Below are 22,852 nucleotides of genomic sequence, written 5' to 3' on the forward strand. Positions count from 1 at the left end.
ACGGCTGCAGGAAAGAAGAAACTGACACATGTCCTCCAGAGTCTGGCCAGAACCAGGAAATATTTGCAACAAGTTTCTACTTCTTTTACTTTACCTCCTCACCTCCCCCTCTTTGTTATATAAAAGAAACTAGCATCCAAACCTGAGCAAGATGGCTCTTTGGGACACTAGCCCACCATCTTCTTGGTCTGCTGGCTTTCTGAATAAAGCCACTATTCCTTGCCCCAACAACTTGTCTCTTGATTTATTGGCTTGTCACGTGGTGAGCAGTACAAGCTTGGACTCGGTAACAATTTCACTCTTGTATATCATGATTTTCACTACATCTGTGTTCCATCTTTCATATTATTATTAAGTATTACTTATTTTAATAAATTTCATTTTTTCACTTGAATATAGGTTTTTCTTAAAAGTAAACTTTATGTCCTCAACAATGCCATAAAATGGAACACATAATCCTTGCAAAGAAGGAAATATAAATGCAATTCATTCATTCAAAATATATTTCTATGTGAAACTGAGCAGGACTCTGCTGTGCCCTTCTAGGTACAAAAGCCCCTCCATATCCCCTGTTTCTTGTTTGTAGGAAAGGACTTTATTCTCCAAGACCTTCCTTGAATTCCAAAGAGCAGGCATAAGCAGTGACTAATTAGGGAAGTGAGGGATGCAGAAACAAAGGAAAAGCAGTTAAGCAAAAGTAATGATAATAGTTCATTAATAAAACAGAATCCTAGTTCCTCTTTAAAGAATATGCATAAAAATCTGATGTGCATCTCTGAGTTGTTCTGCAGAAACTAAGACCTCCCACCTAGGTGGAGGACAATGACTACATGCCAACTGCAGATAGGACCCAGACTGGTTAGAACCAGAAGTTTGATGATTAAAATTCCTGAAACACCACTCTGTTACTTCACCGCCAACTAATCAGAAGAAAGTCATGCACATGCAGCCCTCATCTTAAGTGTTGCCTTAAAAACCACTGCCTGAAAGCCACTGGGGATCTCGGGTCTTTTGAGCATAAACTGCCCATTCTCCTTGCTTGGTGCCCTGCAAATAAATGCTGTTCTTTCCTTTACCAAAACCTGGTGTCAGTAAATTGACTCTCTTTGCAGCAGGCAAGTAGACTTTAGTTCAGTAACATGTGCAGGTATTGACTAATCCTACTGTGGTAATCATTCTCCAATATGTAAGTATATGAAGGGGTTCAGAATGAGCCTCCCTAAAATGCCACTAGTGCCTGGGGATTTTTTTGTGGTAAAGACAACCAAGACCCTTCTGTGCTCAAAGTTCTCATAAGTACTGACAGGGTTCAGAACATGCCACTCCAAAATATGGCATGTTAGTATGTTGAATATTTTAAGCTGAAGGCATTTGAGAAAATGGCAGATGCAGGAAGTTCACTCTGACCCCCTCCCACCCTCCTCTCCTGAAGCAAGTCATAAGCCCCCCGTGTGAGGTGCCCTCCTTGTACCCAGAGAAAAGGAGCATCTTATCTCCAAGACAGAGGGACACCCAGAAGAGTCCTAATGAACAAACCTTGTTAAGTTTCCCCTAGTTCCTACTTTGAGCTTATACCTGCTTTGTCCTGTAGGGGAGGAGAAACGATTTTCCCTCTACCCTTCTAGGTTCTCGGCTGAGACCCTCTTATAACAGACAGTTTAATAGGAGAAACACAAATATAATTATGTATGTATGTATGAGAGCATCACAAAGAGATGAGACTCAAAGAAGTGACCAGAGCAGGAAGGCTTTATACCTTTTAGATGAAGATACAATGAATTTGTGAAGAACCAACAAGACCAAGGGGCTTAAGCTAGAGACAGTAAATGCTGAAGAAACGAGGTTTATGCAGCCTTCTCAGCCCTCAGTTCCCTGACTCCAGTGCTAAGGATGTCTCCCTTCCTGCTGGTAGCAGGAGGGTAAACTTGCTTGCTCTCAGGGAAGAAGGGTTCACGGCGTGGGTGTCAGCATGACCTTCTTGCTTCTGCTATTTTCTCAAACTCCTTGAGCTTAATATCTTTAATATCCCAAGGTGCCATATTTTGAGGGCAGTGTGTCCTAAACCCCATCAGTTTCATCCTATTTTCTCATAAATCTCTACTCTCCATCAAACCCAGCATTAAAGCACTCAGGATTACCTGCTTCTTCAGGTCTTCATTTCCTTCTGAAGTCTCCCGTGTCATGTAGAACTTATATTACATAAATGCATATACTTTCTCAATCTGTCTTTTACTACAGGAACTCCAGTCGAGAACTTCAGAGAGTAGAGGAAAAGGAGATTTCCCCTCCCCTACAGTGTAAAAAGGAAACTTCCATCACCTGTCTGCCTTCCTCCCAGGTTGCTCACGGCCCAGTGTGCCTGCCCCTGCCCTGCTGTTCCTTCTGCCTGGAACTCTCTGCCCCCAGGGCCCCACAGCTGCCTCTTTCCCTTCCCTCAGGTCTCTGCTCAAAGTTATCTCATCAGTAAGGCCTCCCCTTACCACCTCATATAAAATAACTGCCCACCTCCTTTGACTCTGACTCTACACTTCCTTGATTATACTTAATGTCATATGACACAGTATTTTACTTACTCTTTTAAAAAAGATGTCTTTTTACTCTCACCAAAAATCAAGCCTCAGTAAGGTAAGGTATTTATTTTTCATTGCTGTGTCCCATTGCTAGGTCAGAGCCTAGCACAGGACAGGTACGATAAACATGCCTGAATGAATGAATGAATGAATGAGTGGAAGCGTGTAGACATATATACACACAGAGCCACTGGGGCTCGGATGCTGGGAGAGATCTGCAGTCCCAGTGTCACATAATACCTAGAACTGGTCCCCTCCACACTAGTATTGGGCCTGGGTCTGTGGTCCAGCCTCCCCATTTCATTCCAGAATGTTCCCTGGGATCCCTGGTGTCATCTTTTGATCTCAGTATACCTCAGTCCACAGAGCTTTTCTAAGAAAGTTGATCCTCAAAGAGAAATGGGTCAGAATCTCAATTCCTCGCTTTCCACAATGACCCTGCAATGCTGCCCTTATAATTTATTGTCCAAACTAGCACATCAGTTGAAAGGGGGCATTGTTCATCGATCATCAACCCAAGGGGCACAAATGGAATGGTCCAACCCAGACCCAGGAGACAGCCCCCCTTACCCAGACTCCCTACACAAACATGCTCACTCCATCCTCACCAGCAGTCAGATTTAGAGCTCTAAGCATAGGGGCAGAGCAAACTCTCATCCAGCAAAACAAAAACAGACAAAACCCACTACATGGTGGTGTACACCTTTCACCCAGAACGAAGGGAACCAACTACCCTGTACCTGCATGAGCACAGGGAGCAGTGGAGGCCTGCAGGGGGTGACCCAGGACCTCCCTCTACTCCACTGACAGAGGAGCACAGGGCAACTTTACAATGGCAGCCTTTCTAGCTAAAAGGATAAAAAATTTGTCCTCACCAGTTATAGCTAAATCACATTGACCTCTGAGGCTAAACCATAAAATAAACATTTATCAGAGCAGAAATATACAAAGCGTTACAGAGATCAGCGAGCTTCCTTGTTTTCTCAAGTGCCCTAATTGAAAGAATTAACGCATCTAAAGAAGGAAACCATAGGTCCCAAGAGCTGTGTGTGGAGAGTGAACAGTGAAAGTGATCACTGGCAGCGTGTTTCCTGCGGTGTTATCCCTGGAGCTGAGATCCTTAGACTTGCCTAAGTCTTATGAGAATCGCCTTGATTAAACCTGCAGATAACCTGGGCCCAATGCCAGAGATGGTAAACTCTTAGTTTTGGAGTGATGCCCAGAAATGCACAACTGTAACAGACACACCTCCAAATGACTGTGGTCCAGGAATGGTTGCGCATGGCGCCACTTGGGGGAGAGGGTCTTCCTGTGTGTACTCTACCCGAATGGCGCCCCCTGGAGCTGTGTGATGTCGTGGCCTTCTATTGGGCTATCTGCTGACTCCAGCCACTAGGATTATCAAGCACTGTCCAGCACTCACCAAGCAACCTCTGGTGACTGCTTGGCTTTCCTTGTGCTGGTCTTATCCGCTGGTCTTTGTGGGCTTGGCTACTATGAGTTGTTCTGTAGAACTGATCACCTCTGGAAGCACAGGGTATGAATTTCTAAGCCTAGGAAATAAAGCACCAAATGGGAAGGTGACGCCCTCAATGAGGTCAGGACTCACCCTGCAGCACTGTTGATGACAGGGGGACCCAAGGACACCCTGAGTTAGGGCCTGAACACCTACTCGAAGAGCTGTTGTACAAGAGGCATTTCTTGGACTTGACAATATTTCACAAGCTGGGCCCTGGGCAAGAGTTGGAGTGGGAGTGGGGCGTGTTACTGGGCCTTTAAAAATATTTCAAAAAGCCAAAGTGAGAGCTTAAAAGTTTCTAAGATGAGGCTGGGATGCTAACCAAAGCCCCAGTTTCTTCATCTTCAGCTGGAATTACATCATTTGTGTGAGCCTTGCTCATCTCATACTGACTAGAAGCTTGGACTGGAGACTGACTTCCGGGTAATCAAAACTTGGAAGCAAAATGATTGTTAGAAAAAAATCCAACTTTCCTTCTAGAGACATCCTTAGTGGAAGGAGGGCTAGGAATGACAAGGGTTGCAGGATCCCACAGATCCCTATGTGGGGGGCAATACCTCTCATATCTCCCTCGTTCCTGGCTCCCTGTCCACCTTCCTCCCTCTCCCCAGTGAACAGAATCAGCACCCATGTGCCCTTGGCCAGGGTCCAAGGCATCTCAATTGACCTCAAGTGAAAAGCTCTGTCTCGCTTTCTCCAGTAATACCCCGCAAAGCCCCCGTGCAATGCCGATACAGCGTCGTGATGGAGTCTGTGTGAAAATAAGAAGACTTTTTTGCTTTGCACTTCCAGGTGCAGAAAATCCTCAGCAGCTGGCCTCAGGAGCCTGGGCGTCTCGGGAAAACAAAGATGTTCCGTGGGCTCTGGGACTGGGTGTTCCGGCAGCGGATGGTCCTGCATCTCAGATAAAAGACATCAGGGAGGCTTCTGGGAGGCAGGAGGAGGAGAAAATACGAGGCCCCCTCTGGGCACATTTTCCCCCCACACATACTCAGCCTGGCTTAGCTGCCAGAGGGTCTCATGCTTGGTGCCTGGCACCTTTGGTGCAGAGTAAAGGAGAGAGTCTGGGAGGGGACTCGGAGAAGGATGGAGCTATTCTATAAGCGAGAGCCCAGCAGGCCAGGCTCCGGGTGGATGGTAGGAAGAGACGGGCTTCCTGCCCTGGCCAGCTCTTTCCATCTGGTCTGGGACTTGGACTTTGGGTATGAAAATAACCTATTTATGGCTAGGACCGAGGAAAGTTAGGACTGAGCTCTGCCTGCCTGCCTGGCTGTATGGCGAAAGAGTGGTATTGAAAAATGTCTAAGGGTACACTGAGGCTCAGCCGTCCAACAGTGAAGGCATATTTATTCCCTGTGAAGATGGGAAAGGATGATACATTTAAGTTAAACACATTTAAGTTAACCTTTCTCCAGGGGCTATTCTAAATAGGGCAGATTCTTCTGGCTTGGAAGCACCAGCCCAGTCTCAGTGGGGTGATCCAAGCTTCTGTACCTGTTAAGACGTCTGTAGTCTCACTCCCAAGCCAAGCACCTCTCATCCTGCCCCAGGCTAGAGTACTCATCACCTTGGCCTCTGGTTTTCTAAATCCTACCCATCTGGAGGCTGAGTGTATGTACCCTTTCCTCCAAGAAGCTCTTGACAGCAGATGCTGTTGGTTGCCTGTCATATCAGTTCAGATTAGGTTCACTGGGAGCATGACCACCAACAAAATAATGAAGGTTGAAACCAACTAGAAATGTATTTCCCTCTCTGCCTCATTCAAAAAATTGGGAGGTGGCAGTCTAGGGCTGACAGAGGACTCCATGGTGCCTGGGGCTCAGGGTCCTTCTGGCTCTGGCATCTGCCATCTTGAAGGTACAGCCTGCAGTGGTTTTCATGTTGCAGTCAAGGGGTGAAGAAGGGGTGCAGAGTACGAGCCAGCTGCCCTTTAAAGAAGGCTCTGGAAGCTGCCCTCAACTCCTTTGTTCACATCTCATTGACCAGAACTCAGTCACGTGGCCTCCCCCAGCTGCAAGGGAGGCTGGGAAGTACATTCTGGATAGCCATGTGCCCAGCCAAAATCAGGGCCCTGTCACCTCAGAAGAAGGAGGAGATGGACACTGTGGACAACAATTCTGGCAACAGATCCAATTTGTCTGGATGTGGTCCCTTCTCACACAGGACTCAGGAAGGATGCTCTAGAGCCCATTGGCTCCCCCATCTGAAATACACCACTCTATTCTTCTTTCTAGATCTCTCATATCCAGAATCAGACTCTTCTCATCATCTCTACTGCCACCATCCTGCTCCAAACTACCGTCAGCTTTCCACCACAAACACATGAAAAGATGCTCAACATCATTAGTCACCCAGGAAAAAAAATACAATACAAACACTAAAATCATAAAAGACTACTATACATCCACTCAAATGGCTACAATTAAAGGCTGATAATACCAGGTGTTGACAAGCGAACTCATACGTTGCTGGTGGGAATGCAAAATGCACAGCCACTTTGGAAACTGGTTTGACAGTTTCTTTTACATTAAGCATACATTTATCAACTCTGTTGTATTGCCTTCTCCCCTTCCTTCTACCCTGGGTCCCTACAGACTATTCTTAATACAGAGTAATCCCTTTAGAACCAATGTCTGATCACATTTGTCCTCTGTACCTAAACTTTCACTGGTGCCCTTGCAGAGCAAAGTGGATGCTTAGACCCTCATGTGATTTTTCCCTTCTCCTCACCTTTGTAACCTCCCATCTCCCACCCTCTTCCCCTAAAACCATCTTTCCAGCCACAATGGAACCACACAGACAACTAAAGTGGTGGTTCAGAGATGCACACCTCATACCTGTATCACTGCCCAGAGTAACTCCTTTTTAGAAAGGACCCTTTCCCTCTCACAACCCCTGGCCAAGGAAGTGCCCCCTCTCTAGCTTTGCTGTTCCTCAGAAATTCTAGGCATACCCCTGGCTCAGATCCTTCCATTGCTCTGTTCCCTTTTCCCAGAATGCCTTCCCCGGATACCTTCAGGGCTTGCTCCCTTACCTTCCTTTGACCTTGAGTCAAGCATCCCATTTAAAATTGCAACCCCTTCCTTACTTACCCTGCCCCCTGCTTGATTGCCCCACCCTCCCCATCTAAGTGACTCTATAGTTTACTTATAGTCTCTCCTTCCACCTCTATAGCAGTCCCATTCACTACTATTCCCCCAGGGCCTGACACATGGGGTGCACTGGGGAAACTCTCACTGAATAAATGAGGTGGCCTTCGGAGTTTTCATCTCCTCCAGGAAGCCTCCCCACATCCTGTTTTCCTTAACTTCCTTCCCAGAGTCTCAGGCATTTATTTTTCTTGCATTTCCTTGTTAGTTCTCCTTTCTTCCCCAGGCCTGTGACCCCCTTAAGGGCAGGATCTGTGTCTTGGCTTCCCCTGGCATCAACACAGGCTTGAGGCGTGCCATAGGTACCCAGAAAGTGCTCATTTCAGGTTTTGTGGGAAGGGACAGCATACCTTGTGATACATGGTCAGCTTCCCCTTCACTCCAAGCCTTGGATACATTTGCTGAGAAAGTCCCTGGATACAGGACAGTGGCATCAGTCATTTCAGAGAAAGAGGTTATTAAATAAAAGAGAAATTGAAAAAGAAGAGCCAATTAGGATCGGGAGACTGCTGCTCTGTTGCATCCATTTCTCCCTTAGTTGAAGTGGTTTTTGATTGGACTGGCCTCTCTCCGAGTTGGAACCGGAGCTAAGATCATTTTTCTTTCTTTGCAAGGAGCAGTGTTCAACAGAATAGTGAGAAGTGGGTCTTCGGTCTCTGCATTTATATAAAAGTGGCCTTGGGGATGAATGTGCAACAATTATCCTGACCAGAGTCCTTTTCAGGAAGGACAAACTCAAGATTAGGGTTAATGCAAATCCCGAATCCTGAGGAATCCTGCCCTGAAGCCCAAGGAAATCATCCCGATACCATCATTCTGATACTGTGCTATTTCTAGCTCAAGGTCACCAGCAAATGGGGCCTGCACTTTTAAAATGGAAAGAAAATTAGAGAGCAAGCTCTTTTTTGAAGGGGTAGTGGTACTGTTTTAAAAAGTTATCCTGGAGAGGGAAGGGTAAATCTCAGTGGTAGAGCACATGCTTAGCATGCACTAGTTCAATCCCCAGTACTCCATTAATAAAAAAAAAAAAAAAGAAAGAAAGAAATTGTTAATCTGATGACGGAACACAAGGGGTATAAAGGAAAAAAACCCCAAACCTATGCTCCAGTTCAGAATTCTGTGCATGAGTGATGAGTGCAAGCCACGTGGCTTCTGTGAGCCTCAGCCTTCTCATCTCTAAATGGTGGCAGTGATTTCTGCTTACCTTCTGGGACAACGGTGTCAATTAAATTAGATTGTATGTGTGAAAGTACACCAAGAAAGTATAGAGCTCTCTACACATGGGTATGGTATTATTTAGCCAAGCCATATTGTGACACTCTGCCCTTCAGGAGTCCTAGCCTAGTTGAGGAGAGGGCGCAGGACTGAAAGGACAACGTGAACCCAAGTGTGAGCTGGGGTCACCCTGCCTAGGGTTTTTCTGTATTCTTGGGGGAGGGGCAGAGTTTACAACCTCACTGCAGTAGGGGGCGGTTAGGAGGCAGTATGGCCCCGTGGTTAGGTATAGCGGCTCAGGAGTCAGACTGTCTGGGTTGGAGTGCCTAATTCACCAGTGTGTGATCTTGGGCAAGTTAAGTAACCTCTCTGTGCCTCATTTCTTCATCTGTAAAAGAAGGCTAACAGCATGTACCTCATTAGATTACTGTGAAAATTGACAAGGATTCTTTCTATGACCAAACTTTAGTCAGGCTCCTGAACAGGAGGGAAGGGAGCAGGGCCCAACCAGGAAAAGAATGACACAGCAATTGAGGACAGGTTAACTAGTTGGCTGCTCTCATTTTCCAAGATGACCCCATCTCCCGGGGCCTTTCTTGCTTTCTGAGACAGCCTGCACTCTTGTCTGTGGGATGTGTATCTCCCTGAATAAACTTGCTTTCACTCTACTATGGCTTGCTCTTGAATTCTTTCCTGCACGAAGCCAAGGACCCTCACTTGGCAAGGTGCGTCCCAGGGACTCACCCAAGACCTGGGACATGACCATCCTCTCGCGCCCCATTTTCCTGCAACAAACCATCTTAGAAGTCCATCTGTGCATTTCCTAGCAAAATCCAATTTTAGCTGTCAGTTTAATCAGAACCCCTACTTTGATATCTGATCACCCTCAAGATCTAGTCAGGGTCCTCATCCTCCACCATCTCCCAGGTGATGTGTGATCAGCCCAGCCTGCCTTCAGCAAGAGTACTTTTAAGTCTGTTTAGCCAGAATCTCCCTTACCTCTGAGGTTTCCTCTTAGTAACTTTCCACTGACCACCTCCCCTTGCCCTTGGCAACATGCTCCTTGGCTATAAATTCCTGACTGCCTATGCTGTACTCAGAACTGAGCCCAACTTTACACTGAGGTCTCTTTTCCCCTATTGCAACAGCCCTAAATAAAAATCTGTTTCCATTGCTTTAACTACTGTCCAGTTCTGCTTTTTCTTTGACAGGATTAAATGAAGTTATGAGCCAAGGGCTCTAAGCTCCCCTAAACAGAGGTTCAATTTATACATCCTCTGTCCATCTTAAAAGTGCTGGCCCTACCCCGTGCCAACCACAGAACCTGACCCCTCTCCTTAGCTTATTTTAATACAAAGGCAAAAATGAAGGCTTTTTTTAAAGGCTGTTTTTGCTCCCAGAAAACTTCACTGAAGTACTGAAAGGGACGGATGCCATTTATACAAAAACAACTTAAATTTAAGTTGTTTAAGAGTAAATTTAAGTGCTTAAGAGGAAAAGCCCCAATGGCGTACCTACCGGACTGGCTCCTGCCATGTCATTGGGTCTCTATCCTTTCCTTTTCGTAAGCAAATGCCATGTCTTGTGAAAAGTAATCCAGCCCTCATTTCCTTCCATTCTGTCCTTCCAGATCCTGCCCAGGAGCCTGTCTTCTTACAGCCAAATGGCCCCTGACACCTCCTTGTAGGAGCTCACTGCTGGCAGGAGAGACTAATGGACAAGAAACATCCTTTAATGTGTTCTAACGGGGGCACAGAACACGTTGCCTGGGAGCGCAGAGGAGGGAGCCCCAAATTCAGTCTGGCTTCTCGTAGATGGGGTCACTTGACCTGAGTCTTAAAGAATGAATCATTATTCCAGGCAAAGAAAGGAACAGAAAACACATTTGATGTAGAGAATGGTCATTATTATTTGGGGTTGGGACTCCAGGGTCTGTGTGTATATGTTGGGGAGAGGAAGGTAGAGGTAAGACTAGAAATACAGAGCATGACAAGATGGTCAGCCATCCTTCTAGTGTTTGTTTCTTCTTTACACCAATTTATACCACAAAAGCTGAGTCCTAGGCAGGATGTGGAGCTAAATTTGTCTTCCTTTAAGAAACCTCCAGGACTCCCTGCTCTCCAGCGCTCTCCTCCCTGGGCAGTGCTCCACCCTGGCTGCACATTGGGATCCCCAGGTTCTATTCCAGGGTCCCTCGTGATTCATCAGAGGTGATGTGTAGCCACTGCTGGAGAGGGTCCCCGTTCCTACTGTCATCTGGTAAGGACTTCTTTTGCTGCTGGGTGTCTGTCTGTCTTTTCTCACTAGACTACATCACTTCCAGGACAGGTTTGATGTTTCATTTACTTTTGAAACTATTGGGAAGAAAGACATTTTCCTCTACCCTTCCTGGTTCTTTTGGCTGGTCTAAGAATTAACTTGACATAAGACAGATTAACAGGAGAAAATCAGACAAAACCTCAATAACATGTACACGTGGAAGAGACCTAGGAAAACCAAGTGACTCGCCAAAATAGCTGAAACCCTCACCCCAAATAGCATCTTCAGCTAAAGACAAAAGAAGGCGTTGGGGGTAGTAGTTTGGGACCTCAAAGAGGAGGAAGGCAACTGACATGCAGATGGAAAAGCAAGTGTTCGGTAAACAAATGTTTGCTGGGCCAGGCAGACACAAGGGGACACGGAGAGGAATTTTAACAGATTGTGCTAGGTTCCGCCCCGTCTACACACCCAGCTCACACCATAGTCATCTATGGTGGCAGCTTCCTTCCTGCAGCAGGCGCTCTAGCTACATTCTTTAGGCAGCTAGGGGGAAGGTCAAAGTTCTTCCTGAGTCTTTTGGGACAAAGATGATCCACCTACATTAATCCTCATGCCACGGAGACACATTTTGGGATGGCAAATTTTGTTCCCCTACGAACCCCATCTCCACTCCCAAAGCCTAGTCACTGGTTTGGTCTTACAGACTTTTGGTGCCAGAAGAGAACTTAGGGGTGATCAAATGCAAAGCTCTCACTTTGCAGGGGAAACTGAGGCACAGAAAAGTTCAACAATGTGTTAGTGGTCCCTAGTGGTTCCTCCCCAACATTTGCTCCCAGGCCTTATCAATTTTTAAGACCACAGTAACCCTTCTGGGAGCCTGAGGCAGAGCTATTGTTCCCTTAGGGGACAAACCATGGCAGTGTCGCAAAGCCATGCCTTTCCTTGCAATGTTTCCTTGTTTCTGCCTTTGAATTTAATGACATTCCTCTTGAAAATTACAATGTACCTCAGGTGTGCTGGGGTTGGGGGTTCACCTTATGGCCAGAGCCTTTAGGGAAACCAGGCCCCCTGTGAGCGGGGTGTCATGGTGGCAGCAGTGGTCAAAGAGGGACCCTTGAGGGAAAGGTGGAACTCAAGGTGCCAGAGGCAGGACATCTCAGCTGGCTAGAGGTCCCACCTAGGGAGTCTCTGTCACGGCATCTCTTCCCAGCCTTCCAGTGTCAGAGCCACATCAGGTCCCTCCCTATTTGTGCTAAGGTCTTCTCTCATCTTCTGAACTGGGTCCCCATGGCCGGATACAAAATCCTGCAGACCTGGAGTCTACCTCCTTGCTCCTGCCTCCCCTTTCTGCACACTTTCCCTCTCCCTGGCTTTTCCATCCAGACACACCAGGTACTCAGCACCTCTGGGACGGCCCTGCTATAAGCAGCCTCACTTCAGAGAGGAGTGCACCTCTCTGGAGGTATGTGCACGCTTCAACTTAGCTGGAACTGAAGAGGTGGCTGGTGCTCTTAAAATCCTCCTTATAAGTGGCTTCTTTTATATATACATTCTTTTTCATATTCTTTACAAGTGGCTTCTAATGCAGCCCTTCTCAACCTGGCTGCACAGAAGACTCACTAACCACCTCCAATTCAATGAGAATCTCTGGTCCTAAGTATTGTTTGTTTGTTTGTTTGTTTTAATATTGGTTGTTTTTAATTATATATGTTTCAAGCGTACAACACAGTGACTTACAATTTTGAAAGATTATACCCCATTTATAGCCATTATAAAATATTGGTTATATTCCCTGTGCTGTACAATATGTCCTTGTAGCTTTTGTATAGACAGGTTTGTAACTCCTACCCCTACCTTGCCCCTCCTCCTTCCCTCTCCCCACTGGTAACCACTAGTTTGTTCTCTAAATATGTGAGTCTGTTTCTTTTTTGTTATATTCACTAAATTTGTTTTATTTTTTAGATTCCACATATAAGTGATAACATACCACATTAGTCTTTGTCTGACTTATTTCACTTAGCATAATGCCCTCCAAGTCCATCTGTGTTGTTGCAAGTGGAAAATTTTCATTCTTTTTTATGGCTGAGTAATATTCCATTGTGTGTGTGTACACACATACATATATACACACACTTGTATATACACACACACACACACACACACACACATATATATATATATACCACATCTTCTTTATCCATTCATCTGCTGATGGACACTTAGGTCCAGGCAGCAGTATTTTATAAAAGTTCCCCAAGTGACTCTAATGCACTGCCAGGGTGCAAAACCATTGCTTTGAAACCTGGTACCAGATCTGCTGAATCCAAGTTAATATTCCCATTAAAGTTCTAGGTGCCATGTTACTATCACTTGTGTCAGCATCCTGCTGCAGTGGCCAGAGCACTGGACCACTCCCCTCTCTGCCCTTCATGCTCGGCAGTTCACTGCCTCCTCTCTGCTCCTGGATTTCCTTATCTGTAATAAGTAGGGGTTGGTCAAAGTCACCACCACCTCTTTTGGAGGCTAAGATGTGCAGCCTTAGTTGGGCCCCTGTGGGCTCTGCCCGCTGAGCCTCTACATCTGCACAGTGGAGCACAGGCTCACCTCACTCATGCTGTGCCCAGAGAGCTCCCCATGGTGCAGAAGCTGAGCCTCTGAGAGGAACCATCACCTGCTAAGCAGCAGCCCGCCTGGTAGATGTTCCTCATGCTGCATCTCCCTTTCACATCCTATTTTCCTAATGCAGGTCTTTGTTTCCCAGCAAATGTTTTCCAAAGGACAAAGAAACATAGCATTATTTTCACGGTTAAAAGGGTTCAAAAGCTTCCCCTTACGGAAGCTTAAGGGGCTGGGTTTCAAACAACTGTGGGGGTGTGCCCCAGGCGCCACCTACCATTAGCACCATTGGAAAGACTGACAAGAAGATGAGGTGTCAGCCAGTAAGGCCCTAATGGTATGGTGACTGTGAGCAATAAGCTGTAAGTCTGCAGAGATCTCTATACACAGATTCCAGTAGCCCTGATTCAATCAAGCCCCGTACCCAGCATCCCTCAGTAAGTAAGACATGTATATAGTAACCCAGACCCCAAGACTGCTGTGCAAATGGTGGTGGACACTCACCCTTCTACTGTCCTTCATCTGACCCATCCTCCTTAGGACTGAGGATCCCCCTGTTAGGCTTTATGGGAGTGGCTGGCTTCCCCCTGCAGAAGTTGAAATGGCCACTCACTTCCCCCCACCCCTACGGTGGTCAGGGTGTGGGCTGTGCCCCCAGTTCACTCATTAGGCATCTGGTACAGAAATGGAGCGCTCATCCTGGAGGGACTTAAAAGGCAGCACAGAGGCCACCCCCAGTGGCCCCACCATGGTGGCTGAGGAGGGCAACGGGGACAATAATTTGTGGTAACAGGTCACCTCTGCTTCTGATGGCCTGTGTCCAGCCTGAGCAGTGGCTGTGCTGCCTGTGGTGACATCTACTGTCTGAAGCCATGGGTCCTCACCTCCTCTTCCCTGGGCAGTGATCTGAGCTTCTGGCTACCTTATCTTCCGTTGGTTCCCACCTGACTTCTGAGCTGCCTGCTTCAAATTTGAGACAATTCTGTGAGCTCCTACCCAAAATATTCACTAGATTCTTTTTCTGCTTAAATCCGCTGTTACTAAGAAGCTGGCTGAATCACACATTAACTGAGAAAGCGTACGAGAAAGCACTTTGTAAAGTATAAAGTACAGGAAAATGTTAGCTGTCGGTATTCAAGGCCTCAGGGCAGAAACCTGGCCCTCACCTGGCCCCGGCATCTCCCCATAACCCTCCTCTGCCCTTGGCGTCTGCAGGGCCAGATCCAACAAATCTGCCTGCCCGCGGCCCACCCTACCCCAGCAGGCCAGGTAATTCCAGAATGGAAGATGTTCCCTTAACCTGATCTTTCTGTCAAAGAGCCAAGGCTAGAAGACTGGAAATGAGCACACCAGCGGAAAGGGTGAAATGGGGTGCATGCTATTTCATAGCCACTGTCATTATTAATAAATCGGGTGGATTGCTGTTGGGGCACAGCTTGCAGTGAGCTCTGGAACATATCTTCCCATCTCATCCTCAAGTCTGGGAAAGAGGGAGTGACAGGGATTAAGGTACCCACTAGCCCAGAGAGGGTGAGTGGCTTGCCAAGGTCACACAGAGCAGAGCTAGAGGTGGGAGGGGCCTACAGTCTCTGGCCCCTGTCCACCCTGATGGGCCTGGACACAGACCGTGCCTAGAGGCGAGGGAGGCTTCAGCATGCAGCACATTTCCACCTGCAGGGCACTCGCCAGTCTTAAAATAAACCAGCCAGGCCCTGGGAGACTGTGCCATTCAGTCCAGGGCCTGCGAGTCCAGAAGGTTTGTGATGGAGGGAGGGGGAGCCTGGCAACTTCTAGCAATTTACACTAGAGATTTATTCCCATCCATGTGGGACATGATGCACATGCAAAGTTATCTATGGCAGCGTGTTTAGAGCAGCAGGAAACATGGGGAATAGCCCGTGTGTCTATCAGCAGGGCACAGGGTAGTACCCTGCACTGCTTCCACACACTGCATACTTCTGCCCCTTAAAAAAATGTGTGCAGGCTCTCCATGACTGATATGGAGCGATTCCCAGAATGTACTGCAAGGTGAAAATAGCAAGTTACAAAAGTAGGTACAGTAGTTACCAATTATGCAGTAAAGGGAAAAAGAAAATCTCTGACTAGTCATGCATCTCTGGAGAACACATAAGACTGACACATCAGTGGCTTCTGGAGGGGTGAACTGGGTGGCTGGGAGACAGTGGTGGGAGGGAGAATCCTGGCAGAGTATCCTTTTGTTCTTTTTGAATCTGAAACCATGAGAATGTATTACCTATTCAAAAGAATGTAAGTGCACATGATAGTTTTTTGTTGTCATTGTTGCATAGGCTTTAAAAAAGCAAAAGAACTAAAACGAATGGATGTCAGATGGTCAGGTTTCAGCCATCAGTATCAATGAGGGGGATATTTGGGAAACCGGAAACCCTCCCAGACCTGCAGTGGCTGTCTTGTTTGTGAGTGGAAGGTAAAGAGAGAGCACCTTCCAGGCTGGGCCAGAACCACCAGTAGGGCACTCAATGGATCTCCACCCTGGGCCCCAGAGGAAAGACTCCAACAGCCCCATGGGAAGTAGGAGGTGGTTTGGGAGCCCCCCTTCCAGGCGGGGGTGGTGCAGGTGTGACTCTCTCCTGTTTGCACAGTTGCACAGGCATGGCTGCTGCCCTGTGCGGAGCAGGGTTACCAGGAAGACACTGTGTCAGAAAGCATTTCCCAGGGGAAATCACTAGACCTGATATGTCATCAAGAGGGCTCTATTCTCTTCAGTTAAGGTGTTGTCTTGTCCCAAGCTCTGCTTTCAAAGTATACACCCCTCAGCTGTGGGTCAAGGGGCATCCCACACACTGTCCCTACCAGTAGTTTATCAAACCTTCTCACCTGGGCAGGAGGAGCCCAGGTGACCTGGTATTTTCTGCAGTGGGTTTAATAGTTGTCCCCCTACAAAAGATTTGTCCCCTGGAACCTCAGAATGTGATCTTATTTCTAAAGAGGGTCTCTGCAGATGTAATTAAGGTAAAAATAGAAAGATGTGATCATCCTGGATTGGGGGGCCCTAAATCCAATGATGAAATGACGAGTGTCCTTATAAGAGAGAGAAGAGAGGACAGAGGCAGTGGGGGGAAAGCCACATGAGGGTGGAGGCAGAGACAGATGCACGTACATGCCAGGAAGCATCAGGGCTTCGGAGCCCATGGAACCTAGAGACAGGCATGGAGCGACCGGAAGGGACCAACCCTGCTGACACCTTGATTTTGGGCTTCTGACCTCCACAACAGTGAGGAAGTCCCTTTCTGTTGTTGTTAGCCATTCAGTATTTTGTTACGGCAGCCCTCGGAAAGGAAGACAGCCTGAGATCTTTAATGAGGATGAGGAGTGGGCTTGAGGTCCCAAGGGTCACCGCAAGGACTTTGCAAATTAAGGGTGGCTGGCCTTGCTGCTGTGTGACCCTAAGAAAAGAGAACAGGGTGGCCCATTTGAAGACAAACATCCAGGGAAGGCTGGGCGCCCTTCTGGTCTGGGGCATGCCATTCGCAGCTCCCTGGGGCAGAAGCATTCCCTGCAGTGGGCGTTCTTCTCTAAGGGGAAGGTGTGCCTGCCTGTCGCTAGGAAACAGGGAGCTGGGCCTGTGGGCTCCCAGCCTGGAGTGAAGGCAGATGGTGACAAGACTAAATAGTGCCTTTCATTTCAACATAGGAAATGTTTTCAATTCTCCTCTCTTCATGTCTCTAAAAAAAGGCAAGTGGTGGAAACGTCCCGCTGGAAATTTATTAACAAAAGCCCAGGCAGCCCCAAAAAAGCAGACTTTTCCCCCGCCACATGTCTCTCCAACCAACCCGCAGGCACTTGAGAGTGAGGTTTCTGCCCTATCACCCCCACCTTCCAGGCACCACGCTGAACCTCAATCTTCCCAGTTACTCGAAAAGGTAGGTTCTATTGCTATCCCATTTCACAGATGAGAAGGTTGAGCCCAGTGGAATGAGAGTAACCAGTTGCTAAGTTGTGAAGCTGGATACTTAACAGGCAATAGCTCTATCCTTGGTTATACGGCCCTGAGCGATGATGTTGGTGCAAGTACTTGGAAATGACAATACAAATCCAGAATCGCCTTATTACTAATACAGTGAGGATAAGTAACTACTGGCCTGTGCATAAAATAAGCATAGCTAAGAAGAAAACAGCAAATTAATTGGGGGCAAGGAACTAAGTGGACCAGGAGAGATTAGATAGACATGGAGGTGAAGATACTACGGGTTAGAGTCAGCTGGCTGGACCTGTGGGACTTCAGACTCCACAAGACCCAGTCTCTCATGCTGCTCAGCCATGAGTGGTAGCTGGCAGGGGCTGGCCAGGGCAAAAGCCAGCCCCTGGCACAGTCTCCTGACTGCTGTGTGCTTAGAGTAGGGTAAAGGAAAAGGGGAAGATTGCAGACTTCCTAGGGCCCATGGAGTCAAGTGCTCAGAGGTCAGATGGGTAACTGGGAGAACACTGGGGCGCAGACAAAGAGAGAAGAGAGACGTGTTGGGCTTTAAATCTGTCAGGCTGGAAAGGATAGGGAATGGGTTGTTGAACAGACATGGCCCCAAATAGTCCCTAATCTTTTCCCAACCCTCCATTCCTCCGACCTAAAATAAATACTGCTCACCAAGTGGATTGCTTCTACAACAGTAATCCTTTTGGTATCTACAACTTCTATTAAAGTAGTTTCAAATCCATGATATCACATGATGCTCAAGTCAGTCCTGGTGGATGGGTGGAGCAAGTGCTAACACCACCACCACCCCCATTTTGTACAAGGAGACAGTGAGGTCCAGACCCACCTCCTTACTTCATCCTCCATTTCCCAGGCTTTCTGGGTAGTGTTGATTCTTCCTTTGTAACAATACTTAAAACTCTGCCTCCTTTTCTTCTCCTAATGCCAATATTTTAATTCAGGTTCTCACCAAGTCAAGGCTCATGTATCTGCCTTAGTCTCTCCCCAGACCAAGCCATCCTACATGTTGCTCCTCAGTGGTGAGGAGCTTCCTGAAGCTCTGTTTCAGCACAGTCAGTCATCACAGTGCTCAACATTGTTTCTTATTAGCAACCTTCCCAAGCCGCTTTAATTCAATGCACCCAACTACTTCGTCTTATTACCTCTACTTTGCCAGACACAGTCTCTACTCCAGCCAGACCACTGTCCTCTCTGATTTACAAATACATGATTCTCATTCCTTGCCACAGTGCCTTTGCTCACACTGTGCTCCCACTTGGCCTGCCTTTCTTCCACTCTTGGACAACTGTCCAGTGGCTAGTCATTCGTCAGGATACAGAGAAAATCAACCCCTTTCATCAAACCAATCTTAATTATCCCAGAGATTGTTCCCTTCTCTGAATTCACACTTATCTGCAGGGAACTACACTTCAGCACTTGGTAGCTGGCCTCTACGATGGCCCCCAAAGATCCTTACCTCCTGGTATTCATGGCCTCAGGTAGTCTTCTCCCTACATGGGTAGAGCTTACCTGTGTCACCAGTAGGATGTGGCAGAAGTGACAGTGTGAATTCCAAGGCTAGGTCATAGAAGACAGTGTGACTTCAGGTTTGTGCTCTCTTGGATTGCCCACTCTGGAGGAATTTAACCATCATGTCAAGGTCAGGAGGATGCGTAAGCAGCCCTATGAAAAGATTCATGAAGTGATGAGCTGAGGTTCCTAGGCAACAACCAGTACTAATGGCAGGCATGTGAGTGAGCCGGCTTGGAAGTGGATCTTCCTGTCCCAGTCAAGCCTTCAGATGACTGTCTCATGAGAGACCCAGAGCCAGAACCACCCGCTAAACAGCTTCCAAATACTTGACCTACTGAAGCAGTGTGAGCTAATAGATATGTATTGTTTTAAGCTGCTAGGTTTTGGGGTAATTTTTCTTCAGTAGATGATAATACAGATGTCTTGTTCATGAAGTATCTTCTCAAGTCTATTAAAATGCAGGGACTATGCTTTGTACCTCCTCTTTGCATATCCCACAACTCTCGCCGCAAAGATGAACACTTTAGAACAAGCACAGCATGAAAATGTACTTGCTTGTTCATTCATTCATTCAACAAATATTTACTGAGTACCAATGTGCTAGGTACTGTGTGTGCCAAAAGGGACAAAACAGATCAGCTTTCTACCTGGAGGAGCTTATGATTCAATCATTAAATAATCACAAGAAAATATGCAATTACTACATACATGCTATGAATACAAAGTAAAGGTAAAAATGGACAGGGAGTCCACATTTATATCGGGGGCGGGGAGTGGTCAGGGAAGGCTTCTTTATGGAAGTGGTATTTAAATAGAAGCCTAAAGGATAAAGAGCAATCACTCAGGCAACAGGTAGGAAAGTAAGAAAAGGCATTCCTGGTGTGTGTGTCCTCGGGGCAGACAGACTCTGGTAGGAGGCAGAGTGAGGCAAGGGGACATTGGCATGGGATAAGGTCGATGAGGAAGCCTGGGGCTAGTCATTGGGAGTCTTACGAATCATGTTAGGTAGCTTGGATTTTATTTTAAGTGCACTGGGAAGTCACTGGAGGGGCTAAAAGCAGAGGATCCATGTCCTCTGAGACATTATGAGGATAGAGTTTCCGAGAGGGTTAGGAACAGTGTAATGACAATGGTCAGTGGCTCCTGCCATCGTCCTGCAGGGAGATGACAGTGGCTAGGATAGTGGCAGAGGGGGATGAAGGGAAATGGACAGTTCCAAGAGATACTTTGAAAGCAGAATGGACATGAAGTGAAAGGGGGATGGAAGAGAGAGGAAAAGGCAGGTGTTAGGACTTTCTGGTTGACTGATTGTTAACAAAGCAGAATCCTTCAGCTGACCTTCCACAGAGGCTGCCTTGCCCAGAGCCCTTTCCTCCTTGGAATAAAATGGGATCCCACCTATTAGATCTGCCCAGCGGTTGTGCCAGATCTGTGTATCCCACAAGGCAGGTAACGACGTACATTTTTGTTCACTGCTGTATGGCCAGGGCCTAGTCCAGTGTCTGATGCAGAATAGGTGCTCGATTAATATTGGATGAATGAATATACACTGAAGAAATGAATAAATGACTGCCTATCGGACCTCCTCGAACTCCTCCCTCCAGGTCTTTCCCTTTGACCCTGCTCTGGATATTTAATTCATCCCCAAAAAGCTCCCGCCAGGCCCTGAACTCTGAGCCCTGAGCCCTTCAGGCTGGCTTGGGGCAGGTGGGAGAATTCAAGAGCCAGAAAGGGCACAAACCCCAGTCTGTTGATCTTACCTGGTGTCCCTTCCAGTCCTAGACCTCTCCCCTGGTCCTGGCTCTGTCCCCAGCCCTTTGCCGTGAACCTCAGAGGGTCCTGGTTCACATCCTGAGACCTGTTCTCACCAGCTCTGCTCAGCTCTTTACCAAACAGGAAGCAGAGCCTCTAGAGTTCCGGTTCTTAGAGCTTATTGTAGATCAGAATCACCTGGGAGCTGGTTAAAAGTACAGCGTCCTGGGGCCCGCACCCAGATAATCTGATCCACTTGGTTCTGAGGCCCAGGAAAATGCATTTTTAACAAGTTCTCCAAAGGTCACAGGTGGTTCCTGGATGACACTGTGGGAAGCTCTGCTGTAGAGTTTTGGAGCTTGGGTGATGCCCGGATCAAACCGGGCCAAGCTAAGTGACCTTAGAAACTTGGCAACAGGTGGGTTGGGAATCAGGCCTTGCCCACGCGTCAGGGTCATTAGAGGACACACCTGAGCCAGGCTGACCCCAGGGGAACTGCCCACGTTATAGCAAACATTAAAATGCACCCGTACCTCATGCTATATATCTTTGCTCTAGAAAATTTGAAAGGACTTTATACTTTTTAGCTTTTTAAAATAAATTAGCCCTATTGTTCTTCTTATCTGATCTAAATATATAATAGTATAAATACATGTTTATCATTTATATAACAATTGAGCTGCACTATAGGTGACCATTATTGATATTTTCTGGGCGTTTACCTAACATTTACTAATTGCAACTTAGAAATTGTTGTCTCTTGGAACCAATACAGTTTAAATTCAGGTTTCAAATATTTTCCACAAGCCCTTAAAAACCCAGCAGGCCCAGGGCATGGTGACCATAAAGAGGCATTTCGATACCTAAGGCAGCTTTTCCAGAACCACCCCGGGGACTGGGCGGGAGGTCTGGGTTGGCACAGGAGTGGGGAGCCTCCATGTTGCTACACAAGCCCTCGGGAGCCATGCTGACACTGCTGGGGTGGTGAGCACAGTAGTGCTGGGCTCAGTGTGGCAGCTGTCCACCTGCCACCTGGACACTAAATATAGCCCATACACAGAGCCCTCTCTGCCTGGAACCTGCAGAGTAGGCTTAATTGGCTGGAATTGCCACAGAGAGCAACTCTGTTAAAAGGAATTGAAAACAAGCTTTGCGCCACAATTCTGCGATGTGGAGGTTCATAATCAGACAATGGATTTTTCCTGCCAGCAACACAATGTTGCTGAATTTAGTCACCGATAAATCCTTGATCACCTCGGTATTGAAGTCAGTCCTGCGTAGGTGTCCGGGGAATACGTGCTTTCCCCAGTGACCCGACAAAGTGGGACGGTTCCCCTACAGTGTTCCGTTCCATAGTGCTATAGACTCTGCATACCCCGCTAAAATTTATATATTGATGCCCTAACCTTCAGGCTTTCTTTGGAGGTTAAATGAGGTCATGAGGGTGGGGCCCCAGTTCAATATGATTACCATCCTCATCAGAAGAGACACCAGAGCTCTCCCTCTCTGCTCCCCCAGGAAGGCGTCAGTGAGCACACAGCGAGATGGCGGCAGCCTGCAAGCCAAGAGAAGGGATCTCAGAATGAAACCTACCTTGCTGGCACTTTGAACTTGGACTTCTCAGCCTCCAGACCTGTGAGGAATAAATGTGTATTGTTCAAGCCATTCAGTCTGTGGTGTTCTGTTATGGCAGCCTGAGCTAATAAACTCAGCACCTTGCTTCTCTGTCTGTGAACCAGCACAACCCAGCCCAACCCCAGGCCCACCCAATCAGAGCCTGTGTTGTAACACTATGCGCAGGTGATTTAGAAGCACTACTTACAAGGTGTTGGGCCCTGGGGCTAGCAGTCATTTACTCCTGAGTATGAACGAGGGATCCTACTGTGGAAACTGCTGAATATCTTAGAGTATGAAAAGGAGGCACTTCAAAACTAAAAATAGCTGCTGGTCTCAGATTTGCTGAAGGTAATTTTACACAACTCCATTCAGGGGTAGTCTGATCTTGGGCTCTGAACTCAGGTAGCCTGGGGGTGTGATGGGAAAGCCTTTAAATAGCCTTCAATTTATACAGGGATACAGTTTCCCCAAAGGATGGGGAGTGATGTTCAGAGCACACATCTTGCCTAGTTGAAGAATTGACAGCAAACTTGGACTTTTTTTTGCCCTCTGACCTCCACATGCCCCGGGTAACTGTTGGCTTGATGGGGATTTAATCCTATGTACAGAATCTAATCAACTGCTAATGGCTGCCTGGAACGCTGCACTGAGAAGGATTTTAAGGCCTCTTCTG

The 22,852-nt window shown here is 47.2% G+C and overlaps 2 long non-coding RNA genes across 2 annotated transcripts; one reads left to right on the top strand and one right to left on the bottom strand.

Annotated features, from left to right (window-relative positions):
• Positions 1–4,727: 4,727 nt before the first annotated feature.
• Positions 4,728–18,782, bottom strand: LOC140685878 (uncharacterized). Its single transcript, XR_012059322.1, has 3 exons — positions 18,755–18,782; positions 7,589–7,651; positions 4,728–4,983 (listed from the first exon to the last, which is right to left on the bottom strand). It is a non-coding gene; the product is annotated as an uncharacterized lncRNA (long non-coding RNA).
• Positions 18,783–18,920: 138 nt separating this feature from the next.
• LOC140685703 (uncharacterized) lies at positions 18,921–22,227 on the top strand. Its single transcript, XR_012059049.1, has 2 exons — positions 18,921–19,154; positions 22,081–22,227. It is a non-coding gene; the product is annotated as an uncharacterized lncRNA (long non-coding RNA).
• Positions 22,228–22,852: the final 625 nt, after the last annotated feature.

This window comes from Vicugna pacos, chromosome 15 (genome assembly GCF_048564905.1).
Source record: "Vicugna pacos chromosome 15, VicPac4, whole genome shotgun sequence".
NCBI lineage: Eukaryota > Metazoa > Chordata > Mammalia > Artiodactyla > Camelidae > Vicugna > Vicugna pacos.